Raw genomic sequence first — 23264 nt, 5'->3', positions numbered from 1 at the left:
GTGGAGGGGGGAAATCGGAGGGGGTGGTCGCAGGGGGCCTCCCTCGCCCGCCCCACAACAGCGCAGCCCAGCCCAACTCAACTCAAGGCTGGGGGCTCTCACGCTCCGCTCCGACCTGACTCCACCGGGCAGCGGCCCAGGGGTCCTGGGAGACTGGGACTGGCTGAGTCCCGCCTCCAACACCGCCGCTCTCCACCTGGCTCCACTTACCGCGAGCCCCACCAAGCGCCCGCAGGGATCGCACCGCCCCGCCCCGGCCTGGCGTGGCCTGGCGTGGCCTGGCCTCCTCCGCCGCTCCTCGCCAAGGCCCAGGCCTCCCGCGACCCCAACCCCCCCACGGACCCCCGGCCCCCCACCGCCACGCCCACCCCGCCTTTCGCCAGGCGGAGAAGCCCAGAAGCCCTGGCCGTTTCAGTGTCCCGCGCGCGCGAACCTAGCCTAGCCTAGCCCGGAGCCCAGAGAGCCAGGGGCGGAGAGGCAGGCGGGCACCCCCCTCGGACACCCCAGGGACCCTGACAGAGGCCCTGCGCCCCAGGCGGAAATGCAGTCCGACTGGGCAATGGCCAGCCGCCGGCCACACACGTCCCCTGAGCGTGCCTGGCGAGTGGAGCCACGCACAGGGAGGGCAGGAGGGAGGAACACACTCAGGGACTCAGGGAAAACCGGGCAGAGGGTGGCCGGGGGCAGCGGCCCGCTGGCTCCCAGTCAGTCAGTCGCCCGGCCAGGCTCAGAAGTGCGCCGCTGGGGTCGTGCCTCGCCCTGAGTTTCGGGCCCACTCTGCAAAGCCACCGCAGTCACCCCCTTCGGACCCAATGCCAAGGTCGGAGGGCTCTGCGCCTTGTTGGTACCAGTCAACGACCAGCACGTGCACAGCACCGCCCTGAGGAAGGGCATAGACCCCTCTGTCCAGTGTCCAGGAAAGGACCGCCTGTGGAAGAAGCACCCTGATTCAAACCCCTGTGGGAGCTTAGTCGGCGGCCTCACCAGACGGAAAGCCCCCTCCCCTGCAAGCATTGCAGGGGGGAGAGGGGGGAGGGAGGGGAGCGGTGGTTGCGTTGCGGGGACACGCGCCCACCGGGTCGTCAGGCCCTGCGTCTTGTCCTGTCCTCTGCAGGTGGACCGGTGACCGCGACCAAGGGGCCTCTGCTTCCCTGTCCCCACCGGCCAGGCTTCAACTCCTCTTGGCACCTGGTCCTCCATGGCAACCCCCTGGCCCCGAACCGCTTGCCTGCTCTGAAGGCTGCTTCCTCCTCTTTCAGGAGCGCCTGCCCTCTTTTGCCATCTGCTCTCTTGCTTGGCTCTCAGCGCAGACTCCTAAGACCCTGTGGCCTCCTCGGCCCTCTCTCAGCCTCTGCTGAGCACACACCCTGAAGTCCTGCGCGCACTTCAAGGGTGATGTGTGAATCCACTCTTACATCCATGGGAAGTTAGATGGGAGATGAGAGAACCTGTGACTGCCCAGTCTCCAGGCTACCATGGACCTGGTGACTTGCAGCCCAGAGTGAGTTGGCTGGGGTTGGGTGGGGGGTAGAGGGGTGAGTGTGTGTCTCTGTGTGTGTGTGTGTGTGTGTGTGTGTGTGTGTGAGAGAGAGAGAGAGAGAGAGAGAGAGAGAGAGAGAGGAGAGTCAAGGCCAGAGAGGGATTGAGTGGGAGATGGAGACAGGGATGCCTCCTCACAGGCCAAGAGAGGCACAAGAGAGAAGGAGAGATGGATGAACAGGGACCCACAGAGACATCTGCTGCTCCGATGAGAGTGAAAGGGAGAGACAGGCAGAGAGAGAGATAGACTCAGGGGGACCCTCACGGAGGAAGGCGGTGGGGAAGGAGGTAGAGACACAGGAGGGACCTTGCGGAGGTGGTGCAAAGAGAGAAGGACCCAGGCAGAGACGCTCGATGGACTCTCCCACTCCCAGGATCTGGGTGTCAAGGTTCTGCTTGTGTGGCAGGAACGGGTGAGGGAGCGGGCCCCGCGGGTGGGCCCCGTGTTCTGGGGAAGGCGGGTGTCGCCCCCCCACACACCCCATCCTCCAGGCCGAGGGGTGGGGGGGTTCGGTCTGGGTGCACATGGAGGGTCGTGGCCTGGACCTGGCTCGGCTCAGCGGGGTCTCATGGAGTGAGTGTCCTAGCGTCCCTGGGGAGAGCCAGGCCTGTGGGCCTTGTTGCAGGCGCTGGGCGCTGGTCGTCGGGAGGCCAGCCGCAGGCCTGAAGGGACAGCGACCGGCAGCCCAGGGCTGCGCCTGCGCCCTGGCCCGAGGGCCCGGGGGTCACGGCCTGTCTCTCGGGGCCACGCAAGTTAAAAGTGTGTGTGGGAAGGGGGCGCAAAAGCCTACAGCACCCGGTATTCCCAGGCGGTCTCCCATCCAAGTACTAACCAGGCCCGACCCTGCTTAGCTTCCGAGATCAGACGAGATCGGGCGCGTTCAGGGTGGTATGGCCGTAGACGGGGAGGGCCGCCCGGGGGCGCCTCAAGAGCCTGCTCCGGGTTCCACCCTTCAGTCCAGGGGACGGGAGGGGGGTGGAGGGGGGAAATCGGAGGGGGTGGTCGCAGGGGGCCTCCCTCGCCCGCCCCACAACAGCGCAGCCCAGCCCAACTCAACTCAAGGCTGGGGGCTCTCACGCTCCGCTCCGACCTGACTCCACCGGGCAGCGGCCCAGGGGTCCTGGGAGACTGGGACTGGCTGAGTCCCGCCTCCAACACCGCCGCTCTCCACCTGGCTCCACTTACCGCGAGCCCCACCAAGCGCCCGCAGGGATCGCACCGCCCCGCCCCGGCCTGGCGTGGCCTGGCGTGGCCTGGCCTCCTCCGCCGCTCCTCGCCAAGGCCCAGGCCTCCCGCGACCCCAACCCCCCCACGGACCCCCGGCCCCCCACCGCCACGCCCACCCCGCCTTTCGCCAGGCGGAGAAGCCCAGAAGCCCTGGCCGTTTCAGTGTCCCGCGCGCGCGAACCTAGCCTAGCCTAGCCCGGAGCCCAGAGAGCCAGGGGCGGAGAGGCAGGCGGGCACCCCCCTCGGACACCCCAGGGACCCTGACAGAGGCCCTGCGCCCCAGGCGGAAATGCAGTCCGACTGGGCAATGGCCAGCCGCCGGCCACACACGTCCCCTGAGCGTGCCTGGCGAGTGGAGCCACGCACAGGGAGGGCAGGAGGGAGGAACACACTCAGGGACTCAGGGAAAACCGGGCAGAGGGTGGCCGGGGGCAGCGGCCCGCTGGCTCCCAGTCAGTCAGTCGCCCGGCCAGGCTCAGAAGTGCGCCGCTGGGGTCGTGCCTCGCCCTGAGTTTCGGGCCCACTCTGCAAAGCCACCGCAGTCACCCCCTTCGGACCCAATGCCAAGGTCGGAGGGCTCTGCGCCTTGTTGGTACCAGTCAACGACCAGCACGTGCACAGCACCGCCCTGAGGAAGGGCATAGACCCCTCTGTCCAGTGTCCAGGAAAGGACCGCCTGTGGAAGAAGCACCCTGATTCAAACCCCTGTGGGAGCTTAGTCGGCGGCCTCACCAGACGGAAAGCCCCCTCCCCTGCAAGCATTGCAGGGGGGAGAGGGGGGAGGGAGGGGAGCGGTGGTTGCGTTGCGGGGACACGCGCCCACCGGGTCGTCAGGCCCTGCGTCTTGTCCTGTCCTCTGCAGGTGGACCGGTGACCGCGACCAAGGGGCCTCTGCTTCCCTGTCCCCACCGGCCAGGCTTCAACTCCTCTTGGCACCTGGTCCTCCATGGCAACCCCCTGGCCCCGAACCGCTTGCCTGCTCTGAAGGCTGCTTCCTCCTCTTTCAGGAGCGCCTGCCCTCTTTTGCCATCTGCTCTCTTGCTTGGCTCTCAGCGCAGACTCCTAAGACCCTGTGGCCTCCTCGGCCCTCTCTCAGCCTCTGCTGAGCACACACCCTGAAGTCCTGCGCGCACTTCAAGGGTGATGTGTGAATCCACTCTTACATCCATGGGAAGTTAGATGGGAGATGAGAGAACCTGTGACTGCCCAGTCTCCAGGCTACCATGGACCTGGTGACTTGCAGCCCAGAGTGAGTTGGCTGGGGTTGGGTGGGGGGTAGAGGGGTGAGTGTGTGTCTCTGTGTGTGTGTGTGTGTGTGTGTGTGTGTGTGTGAGAGAGAGAGAGAGAGAGAGAGAGAGAGAGAGAGAGAGGAGAGTCAAGGCCAGAGAGGGATTGAGTGGGAGATGGAGACAGGGATGCCTCCTCACAGGCCAAGAGAGGCACAAGAGAGAAGGAGAGATGGATGAACAGGGACCCACAGAGACATCTGCTGCTCCGATGAGAGTGAAAGGGAGAGACAGGCAGAGAGAGAGATAGACTCAGGGGGACCCTCACGGAGGAAGGCGGTGGGGAAGGAGGTAGAGACACAGGAGGGACCTTGCGGAGGTGGTGCAAAGAGAGAAGGACCCAGGCAGAGACGCTCGATGGACTCTCCCACTCCCAGGATCTGGGTGTCAAGGTTCTGCTTGTGTGGCAGGAACGGGTGAGGGAGCGGGCCCCGCGGGTGGGCCCCGTGTTCTGGGGAAGGCGGGTGTCGCCCCCCCACACACCCCATCCTCCAGGCCGAGGGGTGGGGGGGTCGGTCTGGGTGCACATGGAGGGTCGTGGCCTGGACCTGGCTCGGCTCAGCGGGGTCTCATGGAGTGAGTGTCCTAGCGTCCCTGGGGAGAGCCAGGCCTGTGGGCCTTGTTGCAGGCGCTGGGCGCTGGTCGTCGGGAGGCCAGCCGCAGGCCTGAAGGGACAGCGACCGGCAGCCCAGGGCTGCGCCTGCGCCCTGGCCCGAGGGCCCGGGGGTCACGGCCTGTCTCTCGGGGCCACGCAAGTTAAAAGTGTGTGTGGGAAGGGGGCGCAAAAGCCTACAGCACCCGGTATTCCCAGGCGGTCTCCCATCCAAGTACTAACCAGGCCCGACCCTGCTTAGCTTCCGAGATCAGACGAGATCGGGCGCGTTCAGGGTGGTATGGCCGTAGACGGGGAGGGCCGCCCGGGGGCGCCTCAAGAGCCTGCTCCGGGTTCCACCCTTCAGTCACGGGAGGGGGGTGGAGGGGGGAAATCGGAGGGGGTGGTCGCAGGGGGCCTCCCTCGCCCGCCCCACAACAGCGCAGCCCAGCCCAACTCAACTCAAGGCTGGGGGCTCTCACGCTCCGCTCCGACCTGACTCCACCGGGCAGCGGCCCAGGGGTCCTGGGAGACTGGGACTGGCTGAGTCCCGCCTCCAACACCGCCGCTCTCCACCTGGCTCCACTTACCGCGAGCCCCACCAAGCGCCCGCAGGGATCGCACCGCCCCGCCCCGGCCTGGCGTGGCCTGGCGTGGCCTGGCCTCCTCCGCCGCTCCTCGCCAAGGCCCAGGCCTCCCGCGACCCCAACCCCCCCACGGACCCCCGGCCCCCCACCGCCACGCCCACCCCGCCTTTCGCCAGGCGGAGAAGCCCAGAAGCCCTGGCCGTTTCAGTGTCCCGCGCGCGCGAACCTAGCCTAGCCTAGCCCGGAGCCCAGAGAGCCAGGGGCGGAGAGGCAGGCGGGCACCCCCCTCGGACACCCCAGGGACCCTGACAGAGGCCCTGCGCCCCAGGCGGAAATGCAGTCCGACTGGGCAATGGCCAGCCGCCGGCCACACACGTCCCCTGAGCGTGCCTGGCGAGTGGAGCCACGCACAGGGAGGGCAGGAGGGAGGAACACACTCAGGGACTCAGGGAAAACCGGGCAGAGGGTGGCCGGGGGCAGCGGCCCGCTGGCTCCCAGTCAGTCAGTCGCCCGGCCAGGCTCAGAAGTGCGCCGCTGGGGTCGTGCCTCGCCCTGAGTTTCGGGCCCACTCTGCAAAGCCACCGCAGTCACCCCCTTCGGACCCAATGCCAAGGTCGGAGGGCTCTGCGCCTTGTTGGTACCAGTCAACGACCAGCACGTGCACAGCACCGCCCTGAGGAAGGGCATAGACCCCTCTGTCCAGTGTCCAGGAAAGGACCGCCTGTGGAAGAAGCACCCTGATTCAAACCCCTGTGGGAGCTTAGTCGGCGGCCTCACCAGACGGAAAGCCCCCTCCCCTGCAAGCATTGCAGGGGGGAGAGGGGGGAGGGAGGGGAGCGGTGGTTGCGTTGCGGGGACACGCGCCCACCGGGTCGTCAGGCCCTGCGTCTTGTCCTGTCCTCTGCAGGTGGACCGGTGACCGCGACCAAGGGGCCTCTGCTTCCCTGTCCCCACCGGCCAGGCTTCAACTCCTCTTGGCACCTGGTCCTCCATGGCAACCCCCTGGCCCCGAACCGCTTGCCTGCTCTGAAGGCTGCTTCCTCCTCTTTCAGGAGCGCCTGCCCTCTTTTGCCATCTGCTCTCTTGCTTGGCTCTCAGCGCAGACTCCTAAGACCCTGTGGCCTCCTCGGCCCTCTCTCAGCCTCTGCTGAGCACACACCCTGAAGTCCTGCGCGCACTTCAAGGGTGATGTGTGAATCCACTCTTACATCCATGGGAAGTTAGATGGGAGATGAGAGAACCTGTGACTGCCCAGTCTCCAGGCTACCATGGACCTGGTGACTTGCAGCCCAGAGTGAGTTGGCTGGGGTTGGGTGGGGGGTAGAGGGGTGAGTGTGTGTCTCTGTGTGTGTGTGTGTGTGTGTGTGTGAGAGAGAGAGAGAGAGAGAGAGAGAGAGAGAGAGAGAGAGAGGAGAGTCAAGGCCAGAGAGGGATTGAGTGGGAGATGGAGACAGGGATGCCTCCTCACAGGCCAAGAGAGGCACAAGAGAGAAGGAGAGATGGATGAACAGGGACCCACAGAGACATCTGCTGCTCCGATGAGAGTGAAAGGGAGAGACAGGCAGAGAGAGAGATAGACTCAGGGGGACCCTCACGGAGGAAGGCGGTGGGGAAGGAGGTAGAGACACAGGAGGGACCTTGCGGAGGTGGTGCAAAGAGAGAAGGACCCAGGCAGAGACGCTCGATGGACTCTCCCACTCCCAGGATCTGGGTGTCAAGGTTCTGCTTGTGTGGCAGGAACGGGTGAGGGAGCGGGCCCCGCGGGTGGGCCCCGTGTTCTGGGGAAGGCGGGTGTCGCCCCCCCACACACCCCATCCTCCAGGCCGAGGGGTGGGGGGGTCGGTCTGGGTGCACATGGAGGGTCGTGGCCTGGACCTGGCTCGGCTCAGCGGGGTCTCATGGAGTGAGTGTCCTAGCGTCCCTGGGGAGAGCCAGGCCTGTGGGCCTTGTTGCAGGCGCTGGGCGCTGGTCGTCGGGAGGCCAGCCGCAGGCCTGAAGGGACAGCGACCGGCAGCCCAGGGCTGCGCCTGCGCCCTGGCCCGAGGGCCCGGGGGTCACGGCCTGTCTCTCGGGGCCACGCAAGTTAAAAGTGTGTGTGGGAAGGGGGCGCAAAAGCCTACAGCACCCGGTATTCCCAGGCGGTCTCCCATCCAAGTACTAACCAGGCCCGACCCTGCTTAGCTTCCGAGATCAGACGAGATCGGGCGCGTTCAGGGTGGTATGGCCGTAGACGGGGAGGGCCGCCCGGGGGCGCCTCAAGAGCCTGCTCCGGGTTCCACCCTTCAGTCCAGGGGACGGGAGGGGGGTGGAGGGGGGAAATCGGAGGGGGTGGTCGCAGGGGGCCTCCCTCGCCCGCCCCACAACAGCGCAGCCCAGCCCAACTCAACTCAAGGCTGGGGGCTCTCACGCTCCGCTCCGACCTGACTCCACCGGGCAGCGGCCCAGGGGTCCTGGGAGACTGGGACTGGCTGAGTCCCGCCTCCAACACCGCCGCTCTCCACCTGGCTCCACTTACCGCGAGCCCCACCAAGCGCCCGCAGGGATCGCACCGCCCCGCCCCGGCCTGGCGTGGCCTGGCGTGGCCTGGCCTCCTCCGCCGCTCCTCGCCAAGGCCCAGGCCTCCCGCGACCCCAACCCCCCCACGGACCCCCGGCCCCCCACCGCCACGCCCACCCCGCCTTTCGCCAGGCGGAGAAGCCCAGAAGCCCTGGCCGTTTCAGTGTCCCGCGCGCGCGAACCTAGCCTAGCCTAGCCCGGAGCCCAGAGAGCCAGGGGCGGAGAGGCAGGCGGGCACCCCCCTCGGACACCCCAGGGACCCTGACAGAGGCCCTGCGCCCCAGGCGGAAATGCAGTCCGACTGGGCAATGGCCAGCCGCCGGCCACACACGTCCCCTGAGCGTGCCTGGCGAGTGGAGCCACGCACAGGGAGGGCAGGAGGGAGGAACACACTCAGGGACTCAGGGAAAACCGGGCAGAGGGTGGCCGGGGGCAGCGGCCCGCTGGCTCCCAGTCAGTCAGTCGCCCGGCCAGGCTCAGAAGTGCGCCGCTGGGGTCGTGCCTCGCCCTGAGTTTCGGGCCCACTCTGCAAAGCCACCGCAGTCACCCCCTTCGGACCCAATGCCAAGGTCGGAGGGCTCTGCGCCTTGTTGGTACCAGTCAACGACCAGCACGTGCACAGCACCGCCCTGAGGAAGGGCATAGACCCCTCTGTCCAGTGTCCAGGAAAGGACCGCCTGTGGAAGAAGCACCCTGATTCAAACCCCTGTGGGAGCTTAGTCGGCGGCCTCACCAGACGGAAAGCCCCCTCCCCTGCAAGCATTGCAGGGGGGAGAGGGGGGAGGGAGGGGAGCGGTGGTTGCGTTGCGGGGACACGCGCCCACCGGGTCGTCAGGCCCTGCGTCTTGTCCTGTCCTCTGCAGGTGGACCGGTGACCGCGACCAAGGGGCCTCTGCTTCCCTGTCCCCACCGGCCAGGCTTCAACTCCTCTTGGCACCTGGTCCTCCATGGCAACCCCCTGGCCCCGAACCGCTTGCCTGCTCTGAAGGCTGCTTCCTCCTCTTTCAGGAGCGCCTGCCCTCTTTTGCCATCTGCTCTCTTGCTTGGCTCTCAGCGCAGACTCCTAAGACCCTGTGGCCTCCTCGGCCCTCTCTCAGCCTCTGCTGAGCACACACCCTGAAGTCCTGCGCGCACTTCAAGGGTGATGTGTGAATCCACTCTTACATCCATGGGAAGTTAGATGGGAGATGAGAGAACCTGTGACTGCCCAGTCTCCAGGCTACCATGGACCTGGTGACTTGCAGCCCAGAGTGAGTTGGCTGGGGTTGGGTGGGGGGTAGAGGGGTGAGTGTGTGTCTCTGTGTGTGTGTGTGTGTGTGTGTGTGTGTGTGAGAGAGAGAGAGAGAGAGAGAGAGAGAGAGAGAGAGAGGAGAGTCAAGGCCAGAGAGGGATTGAGTGGGAGATGGAGACAGGGATGCCTCCTCACAGGCCAAGAGAGGCACAAGAGAGAAGGAGAGATGGATGAACAGGGACCCACAGAGACATCTGCTGCTCCGATGATAGTGAAAGGGAGAGACAGGCAGAGAGAGAGATAGACTCAGGGGGACCCTCACGGAGGAAGGCGGTGGGGAAGGAGGTAGAGACACAGGAGGGACCTTGCGGAGGTGGTGCAAAGAGAGAAGGACCCAGGCAGAGACGCTCGATGGACTCTCCCACTCCCAGGATCTGGGTGTCAAGGTTCTGCTTGTGTGGCAGGAACGGGTGAGGGAGCGGGCCCCGCGGGTGGGCCCCGTGTTCTGGGGAAGGCGGGTGTCGCCCCCCCACACACCCCATCCTCCAGGCCGAGGGGTGGGGGGGTCGGTCTGGGTGCACATGGAGGGTCGTGGCCTGGACCTGGCTCGGCTCAGCGGGGTCTCATGGAGTGAGTGTCCTAGCGTCCCTGGGGAGAGCCAGGCCTGTGGGCCTTGTTGCAGGCGCTGGGCGCTGGTCGTCGGGAGGCCAGCCGCAGGCCTGAAGGGACAGCGACCGGCAGCCCAGGGCTGCGCCTGCGCCCTGGCCCGAGGGCCCGGGGGTCACGGCCTGTCTCTCGGGGCCACGCAAGTTAAAAGTGTGTGTGGGAAGGGGGCGCAAAAGCCTACAGCACCCGGTATTCCCAGGCGGTCTCCCATCCAAGTACTAACCAGGCCCGACCCTGCTTAGCTTCCGAGATCAGACGAGATCGGGCGCGTTCAGGGTGGTATGGCCGTAGACGGGGAGGGCCGCCCGGGGGCGCCTCAAGAGCCTGCTCCGGGTTCCACCCTTCAGTCCAGGGGACGGGAGGGGGGTGGAGGGGGGAAATCGGAGGGGGTGGTCGCAGGGGGCCTCCCTCGCCCGCCCCACAACAGCGCAGCCCAGCCCAACTCAACTCAAGGCTGGGGGCTCTCACGCTCCGCTCCGACCTGACTCCACCGGGCAGCGGCCCAGGGGTCCTGGGAGACTGGGACTGGCTGAGTCCCGCCTCCAACACCGCCGCTCTCCACCTGGCTCCACTTACCGCGAGCCCCACCAAGCGCCCGCAGGGATCGCACCGCCCCGCCCCGGCCTGGCGTGGCCTGGCGTGGCCTGGCCTCCTCCGCCGCTCCTCGCCAAGGCCCAGGCCTCCCGCGACCCCAACCCCCCCACGGACCCCCGGCCCCCCACCGCCACGCCCACCCCGCCTTTCGCCAGGCGGAGAAGCCCAGAAGCCCTGGCCGTTTCAGTGTCCCGCGCGCGCGAACCTAGCCTAGCCTAGCCCGGAGCCCAGAGAGCCAGGGGCGGAGAGGCAGGCGGGCACCCCCCTCGGACACCCCAGGGACCCTGACAGAGGCCCTGCGCCCCAGGCGGAAATGCAGTCCGACTGGGCAATGGCCAGCCGCCGGCCACACACGTCCCCTGAGCGTGCCTGGCGAGTGGAGCCACGCACAGGGAGGGCAGGAGGGAGGAACACACTCAGGGACTCAGGGAAAACCGGGCAGAGGGTGGCCGGGGGCAGCGGCCCGCTGGCTCCCAGTCAGTCAGTCGCCCGGCCAGGCTCAGAAGTGCGCCGCTGGGGTCGTGCCTCGCCCTGAGTTTCGGGCCCACTCTGCAAAGCCACCGCAGTCACCCCCTTCGGACCCAATGCCAAGGTCGGAGGGCTCTGCGCCTTGTTGGTACCAGTCAACGACCAGCACGTGCACAGCACCGCCCTGAGGAAGGGCATAGACCCCTCTGTCCAGTGTCCAGGAAAGGACCGCCTGTGGAAGAAGCACCCTGATTCAAACCCCTGTGGGAGCTTAGTCGGCGGCCTCACCAGACGGAAAGCCCCCTCCCCTGCAAGCATTGCAGGGGGGAGAGGGGGGAGGGAGGGGAGCGGTGGTTGCGTTGCGGGGACACGCGCCCACCTGGTCGTCAGGCCCTGCGTCTTGTCCTGTCCTCTGCAGGTGGACCGGTGACCGCGACCAAGGGGCCTCTGCTTCCCTGTCCCCACCGGCCAGGCTTCAACTCCTCTTGGCACCTGGTCCTCCATGGCAACCCCCTGGCCCCGAACCGCTTGCCTGCTCTGAAGGCTGCTTCCTCCTCTTTCAGGAGCGCCTGCCCTCTTTTGCCATCTGCTCTCTTGCTTGGCTCTCAGCGCAGACTCCTAAGACCCTGTGGCCTCCTCGGCCCTCTCTCAGCCTCTGCTGAGCACACACCCTGAAGTCCTGCGCGCACTTCAAGGGTGATGTGTGAATCCACTCTTACATCCATGGGAAGTTAGATGGGAGATGAGAGAACCTGTGACTGCCCAGTCTCCAGGCTACCATGGACCTGGTGACTTGCAGCCCAGAGTGAGTTGGCTGGGGTTGGGTGGGGGGTAGAGGGGTGAGTGTGTGTCTCTGTGTGTGTGTGTGTGTGTGTGTGTGTGTGTGAGAGAGAGAGAGAGAGAGAGAGAGAGAGGAGAGTCAAGGCCAGAGAGGGATTGAGTGGGAGATGGAGACAGGGATGCCTCCTCACAGGCCAAGAGAGGCACAAGAGAGAAGGAGAGATGGATGCACAGGGACCCACAGAGACATCTGCTGCTCCGATGAGAGTGAAAGGGAGAGACAGGCAGAGAGAGAGATAGACTCAGGGGGACCCTCACGGAGGAAGGCGGTGGGGAAGGAGGTAGAGACACAGGAGGGACCTTGCGGAGGTGGTGCAAAGAGAGAAGGACCCAGGCAGAGACGCTCGATGGACTCTCCCACTCCCAGGATCTGGGTGTCAAGGTTCTGCTTGTGTGGCAGGAACGGGTGAGGGAGCGGGCCCCGCGGGTGGGCCCCGTGTTCTGGGGAAGGCGGGTGTCGCCCCCCCACACACCCCATCCTCCAGGCCGAGGGGTGGGGGGGTCGGTCTGGGTGCACATGGAGGGTCGTGGCCTGGACCTGGCTCGGCTCAGCGGGGTCTCATGGAGTGAGTGTCCTAGCGTCCCTGGGGAGAGCCAGGCCTGTGGGCCTTGTTGCAGGCGCTGGGCGCTGGTCGTCGGGAGGCCAGCCGCAGGCCTGAAGGGACAGCGACCGGCAGCCCAGGGCTGCGCCTGCGCCCTGGCCCGAGGGCCCGGGGGTCACGGCCTGTCTCTCGGGGCCACGCAAGTTAAAAGTGTGTGTGGGAAGGGGGCGCAAAAGCCTACAGCACCCGGTATTCCCAGGCGGTCTCCCATCCAAGTACTAACCAGGCCCGACCCTGCTTAGCTTCCGAGATCAGACGAGATCGGGCGCGTTCAGGGTGGTATGGCCGTAGACGGGGAGGGCCGCCCGGGGGCGCCTCAAGAGCCTGCTCCGGGTTCCACCCTTCAGTCCAGGGGACGGGAGGGGGGTGGAGGGGGGAAATCGGAGGGGGTGGTCGCAGGGGGCCTCCCTCGCCCGCCCCACAACAGCGCAGCCCAGCCCAACTCAACTCAAGGCTGGGGGCTCTCACGCTCCGCTCCGACCTGACTCCACCGGGCAGCGGCCCAGGGGTCCTGGGAGACTGGGACTGGCTGAGTCCCGCCTCCAACACCGCCGCTCTCCACCTGGCTCCACTTACCGCGAGCCCCACCAAGCGCCCGCAGGGATCGCACCGCCCCGCCCCGGCCTGGCGTGGCCTGGCGTGGCCTGGCCTCCTCCGCCGCTCCTCGCCAAGGCCCAGGCCTCCCGCGACCCCAACCCCCCCACGGACCCCCGGCCCCCCACCGCCACGCCCACCCCGCCTTTCGCCAGGCGGAGAAGCCCAGAAGCCCTGGCCGTTTCAGTGTCCCGCGCGCGCGAACCTAGCCTAGCCTAGCCCGGAGCCCAGAGAGCCAGGGGCGGAGAGGCAGGCGGGCACCCCCCTCGGACACCCCAGGGACCCTGACAGAGGCCCTGCGCCCCAGGCGGAAATGCAGTCCGACTGGGCAATGGCCAGCCGCCGGCCACACACGTCCCCTGAGCGTGCCTGGCGAGTGGAGCCACGCACAGGGAGGGCAGGAGGGAGGAACACACTCAGGGACTCAGGGAAAACCGGGCAGAGGGTGGCCGGGGGCAGCGGCCCGCTGGCTCCCAGTCAGTCAGTCGCCCGGCCAGGCTCAGAAGTGCGCCGCTGGGGTCGTGCCTCGCCCTGAGTTTCGGGCCCACTCTGCAAAGCCACCGCAGTCACCCCCTTCGGACCCAATGCCAAGGTCGGAGGGCTCTGCGCCTTGTTGGTACCAGTCAACGACCAGCACGTGCACAGCACCGCCCTGAGGAAGGGCATAGACCCCTCTGTCCAGTGTCCAGGAAAGGACCGCCTGTGGAAGAAGCACCCTGATTCAAACCCCTGTGGGAGCTTAGTCGGCGGCCTCACCAGACGGAAAGCCCCCTCCCCTGCAAGCATTGCAGGGGGGAGAGGGGGGAGGGAGGGGAGCGGTGGTTGCGTTGCGGGGACACGCGCCCACCGGGTCGTCAGGCCCTGCGTCTTGTCCTGTCCTCTGCAGGTGGACCGGTGACCGCGACCAAGGGGCCTCTGCTTCCCTGTCCCCACCGGCCAGGCTTCAACTCCTCTTGGCACCTGGTCCTCCATGGCAACCCCCTGGCCCCGAACCGCTTGCCTGCTCTGAAGGCTGCTTCCTCCTCTTTCAGGAGCGCCTGCCCTCTTTTGCCATCTGCTCTCTTGCTTGGCTCTCAGCGCAGACTCCTAAGACCCTGTGGCCTCCTCGGCCCTCTCTCAGCCTCTGCTGAGCACACACCCTGAAGTCCTGCGCGCACTTCAAGGGTGATGTGTGAATCCACTCTTACATCCATGGGAAGTTAGATGGGAGATGAGAGAACCTGTGACTGCCCAGTCTCCAGGCTACCATGGACCTGGTGACTTGCAGCCCAGAGTGAGTTGGCTGGGGTTGGGTGGGGGGTAGAGGGGTGAGTGTGTGTCTCTGTGTGTGTGTGTGTGTGTGTGTGTGTGTGTGAGAGAGAGAGAGAGAGAGAGAGAGAGAGAGAGAGAGAGGAGAGTCAAGGCCAGAGAGGGATTGAGTGGGAGATGGAGACAGGGATGCCTCCTCACAGGCCAAGAGAGGCACAAGAGAGAAGGAGAGATGGATGCACAGGGACCCACAGAGACATCTGCTGCTCCGATGAGAGTGAAAGGGAGAGACAGGCAGAGAGAGAGATAGACTCAGGGGGACCCTCACGGAGGAAGGCAGTGGGGAAGGAGGTAGAGACACAGGAGGGACCTTGCGGAGGTGGTGCAAAGAGAGAAGGACCCAGGCAGAGACGCTCGATGGACTCTCCCACTCCCAGGATCTGGGTGTCAAGGTTCTGCTTGTGTGGCAGGAACGGGTGAGGGAGCGGGCCCCGCGGGTGGGCCCCGTGTTCTGGGGAAGGCGGGTGTCGCCCCCCCACACACCCCATCCTCCAGTCCGAGGGGTGGGGGGGTCGGTCTGGGTGCACATGGAGGGTCGTGGCCTGGACCTGGCTCGGCTCAGCGGGGTCTCATGGAGTGAGTGTCCTAGCGTCCCTGGGGAGAGCCAGGCCTGTGGGCCTTGTTGCAGGCGCTGGGCGCTGGTCGTCGGGAGGCCAGCCGCAGGCCTGAAGGGACAGCGACCGGCAGCCCAGGGCTGCGCCTGCGCCCTGGCCCGAGGGCCCGGGGGTCACGGCCTGTCTCTCGGGGCCACGCAAGTTAAAAGTGTGTGTGGGAAGGGGGCGCAAAAGCCTACAGCACCCGGTATTCCCAGGCGGTCTCCCATCCAAGTACTAACCAGGCCCGACCCTGCTTAGCTTCCGAGATCAGACGAGATCGGGCGCGTTCAGGGTGGTATGGCCGTAGACGGGGAGGGCCGCCCGGGGGCGCCTCAAGAGCCTGCTCCGGGTTCCACCCTTCAGTCCAGGGGACGGGAGGGGGGTGGAGGGGGGAAATCGGAGGGGGTGGTCGCAGGGGGCCTCCCTCGCCCGCCCCACAACAGCGCAGCCCAGCCCAACTCAACTCAAGGCTGGGGGCTCTCACGCTCCGCTCCGACCTGACTCCACCGGGCAGCGGCCCAGGGGTCCTGGGAGACTGGGACTGGCTGAGTCCCGCCTCCAACACCGCCGCTCTCCACCTGGCTCCACTTACCGCGAGCCCCACCAAGCGCCCGCAGGGATCGCACCGCCCCGCCCCGGCCTGGCGTGGCCTGGCGTGGCCTGGCCTCCTCCGCCGCTCCTCGCCAAGGCCCAGGCCTCCCGCGACCCCAACCCCCCCACGGACCCCCGGCCCCCCACCGCCACGCCCACCCCGCCTTTCGCCAGGCGGAGAAGCCCAGAAGCCCTGGCCGTTTCAGTGTCCCGCGCGCGCGAACCTAGCCTAGCCTAGCCCGGAGCCCAGAGAGCCAGGGGCGGAGAGGCAGGCGGGCACCCCCCTCGGACACCCCAGGGACCCTGACAGAGGCCCTGCGCCCCAGGCGGAAATGCAGTCCGACTGGGCAATGGCCAGCCGCCGGCCACACACGTCCCCTGAGCGTGCCTGGCGAGTGGAGCCACGCACAGGGAGGGCAGGAGGGAGGAACACACTCAGGGACTCAGGGAAAACCGGGCAGAGGGTGGCCGGGGGCAGCGGCCCGCTGGCTCCCAGTCAGTCAGTCGCCCGGCCAGGCTCAGAAGTGCGCCGCTGGGGTCGTGCCTCGCCCTGAGTTTCGGGCCCACTCTGCAAAGCCACCGCAGTCACCCCCTTCGGACCCAATGCCAAGGTCGGAGGGCTCTGCGCCTTGTTGGTACCAGTCAACGACCAGCACGTGCACAGCACCGCCCTGAGGAAGGGCATAGACCCCTCTGTCCAGTGTCCAGGAAAGGACCGCCTGTGGAAGAAGCACCCTGATTCAAACCCCTGTGGGAGCTTAGTCGGCGGCCTCACCAGACGGAAAGCCCCCTCCCCTGCAAGCATTGCAGGGGGGAGAGGGGGGAGGGAGGGGAGCGGTGGTTGCGTTGCGGGGACACGCGCCCACCGGGTCGTCAGGCCCTGCGTCTTGTCCTGTCCTCTGCAGGTGGACCGGTGACCGCGACCAAGGGGCCTCTGCTTCCCTGTCCCCACCGGCCAGGCTTCAACTCCTCTTGGCACCTGGTCCTCCATGGCAACCCCCTGGCCCCGAACCGCTTGCCTGCTCTGAAGGCTGCTTCCTCCTCTTTCAGGAGCGCCTGCCCTCTTTTGCCATCTGCTCTCTTGCTTGGCTCTCAGCGCAGACTCCTAAGACCCTGTGGCCTCCTCGGCCCTCTCTCAGCCTCTGCTGAGCACACACCCTGAAGTCCTGCGCGCACTTCAAGGGTGATGTGTGAATCCACTCTTACATCCATGGGAAGTTAGATGGGAGATGAGAGAACCTGTGACTGCCCAGTCTCCAGGCTACCATGGACCTGGTGACTTGCAGCCCAGAGTGAGTTGGCTGGGGTTGGGTGGGGGGTAGAGGGGTGAGTGTGTGTCTCTGTGTGTGTGTGTGTGTGTGTGTGTGAGAGAGAGAGAGAGAGAGAGAGAGAGAGAGAGAGAGAGAGAGGAGAGTCAAGGCCAGAGAGGGATTGAGTGGGAGATGGAGACAGGGATGCCTCCTCACAGGCCAAGAGAGGCACAAGAGAGAAGGAGAGATGGATGCACAGGGACCCACAGAGACATCTGCTGCTCCGATGAGAGTGAAAGGGAGAGACAGGCAGAGAGAGAGATAGACTCAGGGGAACCCTCACGGAGGAAGGCAGTGGGGAAGGAGGTAGAGACACAGGAGGGACCTTGCGGAGGTGGTGCAAAGAGAGAAGGACCCAGGCAGAGACGCTCGATGGACTCTCCCACTCCCAGGATCTGGGTGTCAAGGTTCTGCTTGTGTGGCAGGAACGGGTGAGGGAGCGGGCCCCGCGGGTGGGCCCCGTGTTCTGGGGAAGGCGGGTGTCGCCCCCCCACACACCCCATCCTCCAGGCCGAGGGGTGGGGGGGTCGGTCTGGGTGCACATGGAGGGTCGTGGCCTGGACCTGGCTCGGCTCAGCGGGGTCTCATGGAGTGAGTGTCCTAGCGTCCCTGGGGAGAGCCAGGCCTGTGGGCCTTGTTGCAGGCGCTGGGCGCTGGTCGTCGGGAGGCCAGCCGCAGGCCTGAAGGGACAGCGACCGGCAGCCCAGGGCTGCGCCTGCGCCCTGGCCCGAGGGCCCGGGGGTCACGGCCTGTCTCTCGGGGCCACGCAAGTTAAAAGTGTGTGTGGGAAGGGGGCGCAAAAGCCTACAGCACCCGGTATTCCCAGGCGGTCTCCCATCCAAGTACTAACCAGGCCCGACCCTGCTTAGCTTCCGAGATCAGACGAGATCGGGCGCGTTCAGGGTGGTATGGCCGTAGACGGGGAGGGCCGCCCGGGGGCGCCTCAAGAGCCTGCTCCGGGTTCCACCCTTCAGTCCAGGGGACGGGAGGGGGGTGGAGGGGGGAAATCGGAGGGGGTGGTCGCAGGGGGCCTCCCTCGCCCGCCCCACAACAGCGCAGCCCAGCCCAACTCAACTCAAGGCTGGGGGCTCTCACGCTCCGCTCCGACCTGACTCCACCGGGCAGCGGCCCAGGGGTCCTGGGAGACTGGGACTGGCTGAGTCCCGCCTCCAACACCGCCGCTCTCCACCTGGCTCCACTTACCGCGAGCCCCACCAAGCGCCCGCAGGGATCGCACCGCCCCGCCCCGGCCTGGCGTGGCCTGGCGTGGCCTGGCCTCCTCCGCCGCTCCTCGCCAAGGCCCAGGCCTCCCGCGACCCCAACCCCCCCACGGACCCCCGGCCCCCCACCGCCACGCCCACCCCGCCTTTCGCCAGGCGGAGAAGCCCAGAAGCCCTGGCCGTTTCAGTGTCCCGCGCGCGCGAACCTAGCCTAGCCTAGCCCGGAGCCCAGAGAGCCAGGGGCGGAGAGGCAGGCGGGCACCCCCCTCGGACACCCCAGGGACCCTGACAGAGGCCCTGCGCCCCAGGCGGAAATGCAGTCCGACTGGGCAATGGCCAGCCGCCGGCCACACACGTCCCCTGAGCGTGCCTGGCGAGTGGAGCCACGCACAGGGAGGGCAGGAGGGAGGAACACACTCAGGGACTCAGGGAAAACCGGGCAGAGGGTGGCCGGGGGCAGCGGCCCGCTGGCTCCCAGTCAGTCAGTCGCCCGGCCAGGCTCAGAAGTGCGCCGCTGGGGTCGTGCCTCGCCCTGAGTTTCGGGCCCACTCTGCAAAGCCACCGCAGTCACCCCCTTCGGACCCAATGCCAAGGTCGGAGGGCTCTGCGCCTTGTTGGTACCAGTCAACGACCAGCACGTGCACAGCACCGCCCTGAGGAAGGGCATAGACCCCTCTGTCCAGTGTCCAGGAAAGGACCGCCTGTGGAAGAAGCACCCTGATTCAAACCCCTGTGGGAGCTTAGTCGGCGGCCTCACCAGACGGAAAGCCCCCTCCCCTGCAAGCATTGCAGGGGGGAGAGGGGGGAGGGAGGGGAGCGGTGGTTGCGTTGCGGGGACACGCGCCCACCGGGTCGTCAGGCCCTGCGTCTTGTCCTGTCCTCTGCAGGTGGACCGGTGACCGCGACCAAGGGGCCTCTGCTTCCCTGTCCCCACCGGCCAGGCTTCAACTCCTCTTGGCACCTGGTCCTCCATGGCAACCCCCTGGCCCCGAACCGCTTGCCTGCTCTGAAGGCTGCTTCCTCCTCTTTCAGGAGCGCCTGCCCTCTTTTGCCATCTGCTCTCTTGCTTGGCTCTCAGCGCAGACTCCTAAGACCCTGTGGCCTCCTCGGCCCTCTCTCAGCCTCTGCTGAGCACACACCCTGAAGTCCTGCGCGCACTTCAAGGGTGATGTGTGAATCCACTCTTACATCCATGGGAAGTTAGATGGGAGATGAGAGAACCTGTGACTGCCCAGTCTCCAGGCTACCATGGACCTGGTGACTTGCAGCCCAGAGTGAGTTGGCTGGGGTTGGGTGGGGGGTAGAGGGGTGAGTGTGTGTCTCTGTGTGTGTGTGTGTGTGTGTGTGTGTGTGTGAGAGAGAGAGAGAGAGAGAGAGGAGAGGAGAGTCAAGGCCAGAGAGGGATTGAGTGGGAGATGGAGACAGGGATGCCTCCTCACAGGCCAAGAGAGGCACAAGAGAGAAGGAGAGATGGATGCACAGGGACCCACAGAGACATCTGCTGCTCCGATGAGAGTGAAAGGGAGAGACAGGCAGAGAGAGAGATAGACTCAGGGGGACCCTCACGGAGGAAGGCGGTGGGGAAGGAGGTAGAGACACAGGAGGGACCTTGCGGAGGTGGTGCAAAGAGAGAAGGACCCAGGCAGAGACGCTCGATGGACTCTCCCACTCCCAGGATCTGGGTGTCAAGGTTCTGCTTGTGTGGCAGGAACGGGTGAGGGAGCGGGCCCCGCGGGTGGGCCCCGTGTTCTGGGGAAGGCGGGTGTCGCCCCCCCACACACCCCATCCTCCAGGCCGAGGGGTGGGGGGGTCGGTCTGGGTGCACATGGAGGGTCGTGGCCTGGACCTGGCTCGGCTCAGCGGGGTCTCATGGAGTGAGTGTCCTAGCGTCCCTGGGGAGAGCCAGGCCTGTGGGCCTTGTTGCAGGCGCTGGGCGCTGGTCGTCGGGAGGCCAGCCGCAGGCCTGAAGGGACAGCGACCGGCAGCCCAGGGCTGCGCCTGCGCCCTGGCCCGAGGGCCCGGGGGTCACGGCCTGTCTCTCGGGGCCACGCAAGTTAAAAGTGTGTGTGGGAAGGGGGCGCAAAAGCCTACAGCACCCGGTATTCCCAGGCGGTCTCCCATCCAAGTACTAACCAGGCCCGACCCTGCTTAGCTTCCGAGATCAGACGAGATCGGGCGCGTTCAGGGTGGTATGGCCGTAGACGGGGAGGGCCGCCCGGGGGCGCCTCAAGAGCCTGCTCCGGGTTCCACCCTTCAGTCCAGGGGACGGGAGGGGGGTGGAGGGGGGAAATCGGAGGGGGTGGTCGCAGGGGGCCTCCCTCGCCCGCCCCACAACAGCGCAGCCCAGCCCAACTCAACTCAAGGCTGGGGGCTCTCACGCTCCGCTCCGACCTGACTCCACCGGGCAGCGGCCCAGGGGTCCTGGGAGACTGGGACTGGCTGAGTCCCGCCTCCAACACCGCCGCTCTCCACCTGGCTCCACTTACCGCGAGCCCCACCAAGCGCCCGCAGGGATCGCACCGCCCCGCCCCGGCCTGGCGTGGCCTGGCGTGGCCTGGCCTCCTCCGCCGCTCCTCGCCAAGGCCCAGGCCTCCCGCGACCCCAACCCCCCCACGGACCCCCGGCCCCCCACCGCCACGCCCACCCCGCCTTTCGCCAGGCGGAGAAGCCCAGAAGCCCTGGCCGTTTCAGTGTCCCGCGCGCGCGAACCTAGCCTAGCCTAGCCCGGAGCCCAGAGAGCCAGGGGCGGAGAGGCAGGCGGGCACCCCCCTCGGACACCCCAGGGACCCTGACAGAGGCCCTGCGCCCCAGGCGGAAATGCAGTCCGACTGGGCAATGGCCAGCCGCCGGCCACACACGTCCCCTGAGCGTGCCTGGCGAGTGGAGCCACGCACAGGGAGGGCAGGAGGGAGGAACACACTCAGGGACTCAGGGAAAACCGGGCAGAGGGTGGCCGGGGGCAGCGGCCCGCTGGCTCCCAGTCAGTCAGTCGCCCGGCCAGGCTCAGAAGTGCGCCGCTGGGGTCGTGCCTCGCCCTGAGTTTCGGGCCCACTCTGCAAAGCCACCGCAGTCACCCCCTTCGGACCCAATGCCAAGGTCGGAGGGCTCTGCGCCTTGTTGGTACCAGTCAACGACCAGCACGTGCACAGCACCGCCCTGAGGAAGGGCATAGACCCCTCTGTCCAGTGTCCAGGAAAGGACCGCCTGTGGAAGAAGCACCCTGATTCAAACCCCTGTGGGAGCTTAGTCGGCGGCCTCACCAGACGGAAAGCCCCCTCCCCTGCAAGCATTGCAGGGGGGAGAGGGGGGAGGGAGGGGAGCGGTGGTTGCGTTGCGGGGACACGCGCCCACCGGGTCGTCAGGCCCTGCGTCTTGTCCTGTCCTCTGCAGGTGGACCGGTGACCGCGACCAAGGGGCCTCTGCTTCCCTGTCCCCACCGGCCAGGCTTCAACTCCTCTTGGCACCTGGTCCTCCATGGCAACCCCCTGGCCCCGAACCGCTTGCCTGCTCTGAAGGCTGCTTCCTCCTCTTTCAGGAGCGCCTGCCCTCTTTTGCCATCTGCTCTCTTGCTTGGCTCTCAGCGCAGACTCCTAAGACCCTGTGGCCTCCTCGGCCCTCTCTCAGCCTCTGCTGAGCACACACCCTGAAGTCCTGCGCGCACTTCAAGGGTGATGTGTGAATCCACTCTTACATCCATGGGAAGTTAGATGGGAGATGAGAGAACCTGTGACTGCCCAGTCTCCAGGCTACCATGGACCTGGTGACTTGCAGCCCAGAGTGAGTTGGCTGGGGTTGGGTGGGGGGTAGAGGGGTGAGTGTGTGTCTCTGTGTGTGTGTGTGTGTGTGTGTGTGTGTGTGAGAGAGAGAGAGAGAGAGAGAGAGAGAGGAGAGTCAAGGCCAGAGAGGGATTGAGTGGGAGATGGAGACAGGGATGCCTCCTCACAGGCCAAGAGAGGCACAAGAGAGAAGGAGAGATGGATGCACAGGGACCCACAGAGACATCTGCTGCTCCGATGAGAGTGAAAGGGAGAGACAGGCAGAGAGAGAGATAGACTCAGGGGGACCCTCACGGAGGAAGGCGGTGGGGAAGGAGGTAGAGACACAGGAGGGACCTTGCGGAGGTGGTGCAAAGAGAGAAGGACCCAGGCAGAGACGCTCGATGGACTCTCCCACTCCCAGGATCTGGGTGTCAAGGTTCTGCTTGTGTGGCAGGAACGGGTGAGGGAGCGGGCCCCGCGGGTGGGCCCCGTGTTCTGGGGAAGGCGGGTGTCGCCCCCCCACACACCCCATCCTCCAGGCCGAGGGGTGGGGGGGTCGGTCTGGGTGCACATGGAGGGTCGTGGCCTGGACCTGGCTCGGCTCAGCGGGGTCTCATGGAGTGAGTGTCCTAGCGTCCCTGGGGAGAGCCAGGCCTGTGGGCCTTGTTGCAGGCGCTGGGCGCTGGTCGTCGGGAGGCCAGCCGCAGGCCTGAAGGGACAGCGACCGGCAGCCCAGGGCTGCGCCTGCGCCCTGGCCCGAGGGCCCGGGGGTCACGGCCTGTCTCTCGGGGCCACGCAAGTTAAAAGTGTGTGTGGGAAGGGGGCGCAAAAGCCTACAGCACCCGGTATTCCCAGGCGGTCTCCCATCCAAGTACTAACCAGGCCCGACCCTGCTTAGCTTCCGAGATCAGACGAGATCGGGCGCGTTCAGGGTGGTATGGCCGTAGACGGGGAGGGCCGCCCGGGGGCGCCTCAAGAGCCTGCTCCGGGTTCCACCCTTCAGTCCAGGGGACGGGAGGGGGGTGGAGGGGGGAAATCGGAGGGGGTGGTCGCAGGGGGCCTCCCTCGCCCGCCCCACAACAGCGCAGCCCAGCCCAACTCAACTCAAGGCTGGGGGCTCTCACGCTCCGCTCCGACCTGACTCCACCGGGCAGCGGCCCAGGGGTCCTGGGAGACTGGGACTGGCTGAGTCCCGCCTCCAACACCGCCGCTCTCCACCTGGCTCCACTTACCGCGAGCCCCACCAAGCGCCCGCAGGGATCGCACCGCCCCGCCCCGGCCTGGCGTGGCCTGGCGTGGCCTGGCCTCCTCCGCCGCTCCTCGCCAAGGCCCAGGCCTCCCGCGACCCCAACCCCCCCACGGACCCCCGGCCCCCCACCGCCACGCCCACCCCGCCTTTCGCCAGGCGGAGAAGCCCAGAAGCCCTGGCCGTTTCAGTGTCCCGCGCGCGCGAACCTAGCCTAGCCTAGCCCGGAGCCCAGAGAGCCAGGGGCGGAGAGGCAGGCGGGCACCCCCCTCGGACACCCCAGGGACCCTGACAGAGGCCCTGCGCCCCAGGCGGAAATGCAGTCCGACTGGGCAATGGCCAGCCGCCGGCCACACACGTCCCCTGAGCGTGCCTGGCGAGTGGAGCCACGCACAGGGAGGGCAGGAGGGAGGAACACACTCAGGGACTCAGGGAAAACCGGGCAGAGGGTG

General features: G+C 66.9%; 9 non-coding genes across 9 annotated transcripts; all 9 read right to left on the bottom strand.

The window, feature by feature from the left end:
• Nucleotides 1-2323: 2323 nt before the first annotated feature.
• On the bottom strand, nt 2324-2442 carry LOC139701948 (5S ribosomal RNA). The gene has a single exon (XR_011704547.1). It is a non-coding gene; the product is annotated as a 5S ribosomal RNA (ribosomal RNA).
• A 2397-nt stretch (nt 2443-4839) lies between these two features.
• LOC139701937 (5S ribosomal RNA) lies at nt 4840-4958 on the bottom strand. Its single transcript, XR_011704536.1, has one exon. It is a non-coding gene; the product is annotated as a 5S ribosomal RNA (ribosomal RNA).
• A 2387-nt stretch (nt 4959-7345) lies between these two features.
• Nucleotides 7346-7464, bottom strand: LOC139701926 (5S ribosomal RNA). The gene has a single exon (XR_011704525.1). It is a non-coding gene; the product is annotated as a 5S ribosomal RNA (ribosomal RNA).
• Nucleotides 7465-9859: 2395 nt separating this feature from the next.
• Nucleotides 9860-9978, bottom strand: LOC139701915 (5S ribosomal RNA). Its single transcript, XR_011704514.1, has one exon. It is a non-coding gene; the product is annotated as a 5S ribosomal RNA (ribosomal RNA).
• A 2385-nt stretch (nt 9979-12363) lies between these two features.
• Nucleotides 12364-12482, bottom strand: LOC139701904 (5S ribosomal RNA). The gene has a single exon (XR_011704503.1). It is a non-coding gene; the product is annotated as a 5S ribosomal RNA (ribosomal RNA).
• Nucleotides 12483-14877: 2395 nt separating this feature from the next.
• On the bottom strand, nt 14878-14996 carry LOC139701893 (5S ribosomal RNA). The gene has a single exon (XR_011704492.1). It is a non-coding gene; the product is annotated as a 5S ribosomal RNA (ribosomal RNA).
• Nucleotides 14997-17389: 2393 nt separating this feature from the next.
• On the bottom strand, nt 17390-17508 carry LOC139701882 (5S ribosomal RNA). Its single transcript, XR_011704481.1, has one exon. It is a non-coding gene; the product is annotated as a 5S ribosomal RNA (ribosomal RNA).
• A 2384-nt stretch (nt 17509-19892) lies between these two features.
• On the bottom strand, nt 19893-20011 carry LOC139701871 (5S ribosomal RNA). The gene has a single exon (XR_011704470.1). It is a non-coding gene; the product is annotated as a 5S ribosomal RNA (ribosomal RNA).
• A 2385-nt stretch (nt 20012-22396) lies between these two features.
• LOC139701860 (5S ribosomal RNA) lies at nt 22397-22515 on the bottom strand. Its single transcript, XR_011704459.1, has one exon. It is a non-coding gene; the product is annotated as a 5S ribosomal RNA (ribosomal RNA).
• Between the last annotated feature and the right edge of the window lie 749 nt (nt 22516-23264).

This window comes from Marmota flaviventris, chromosome 14 (genome assembly GCF_047511675.1).
Source record: "Marmota flaviventris isolate mMarFla1 chromosome 14, mMarFla1.hap1, whole genome shotgun sequence".
In the NCBI taxonomy this organism is placed as follows: Eukaryota; Metazoa; Chordata; class Mammalia; order Rodentia; family Sciuridae; genus Marmota; species Marmota flaviventris.
This window is presented reverse-complemented; position numbering and strand designations above follow the sequence as displayed.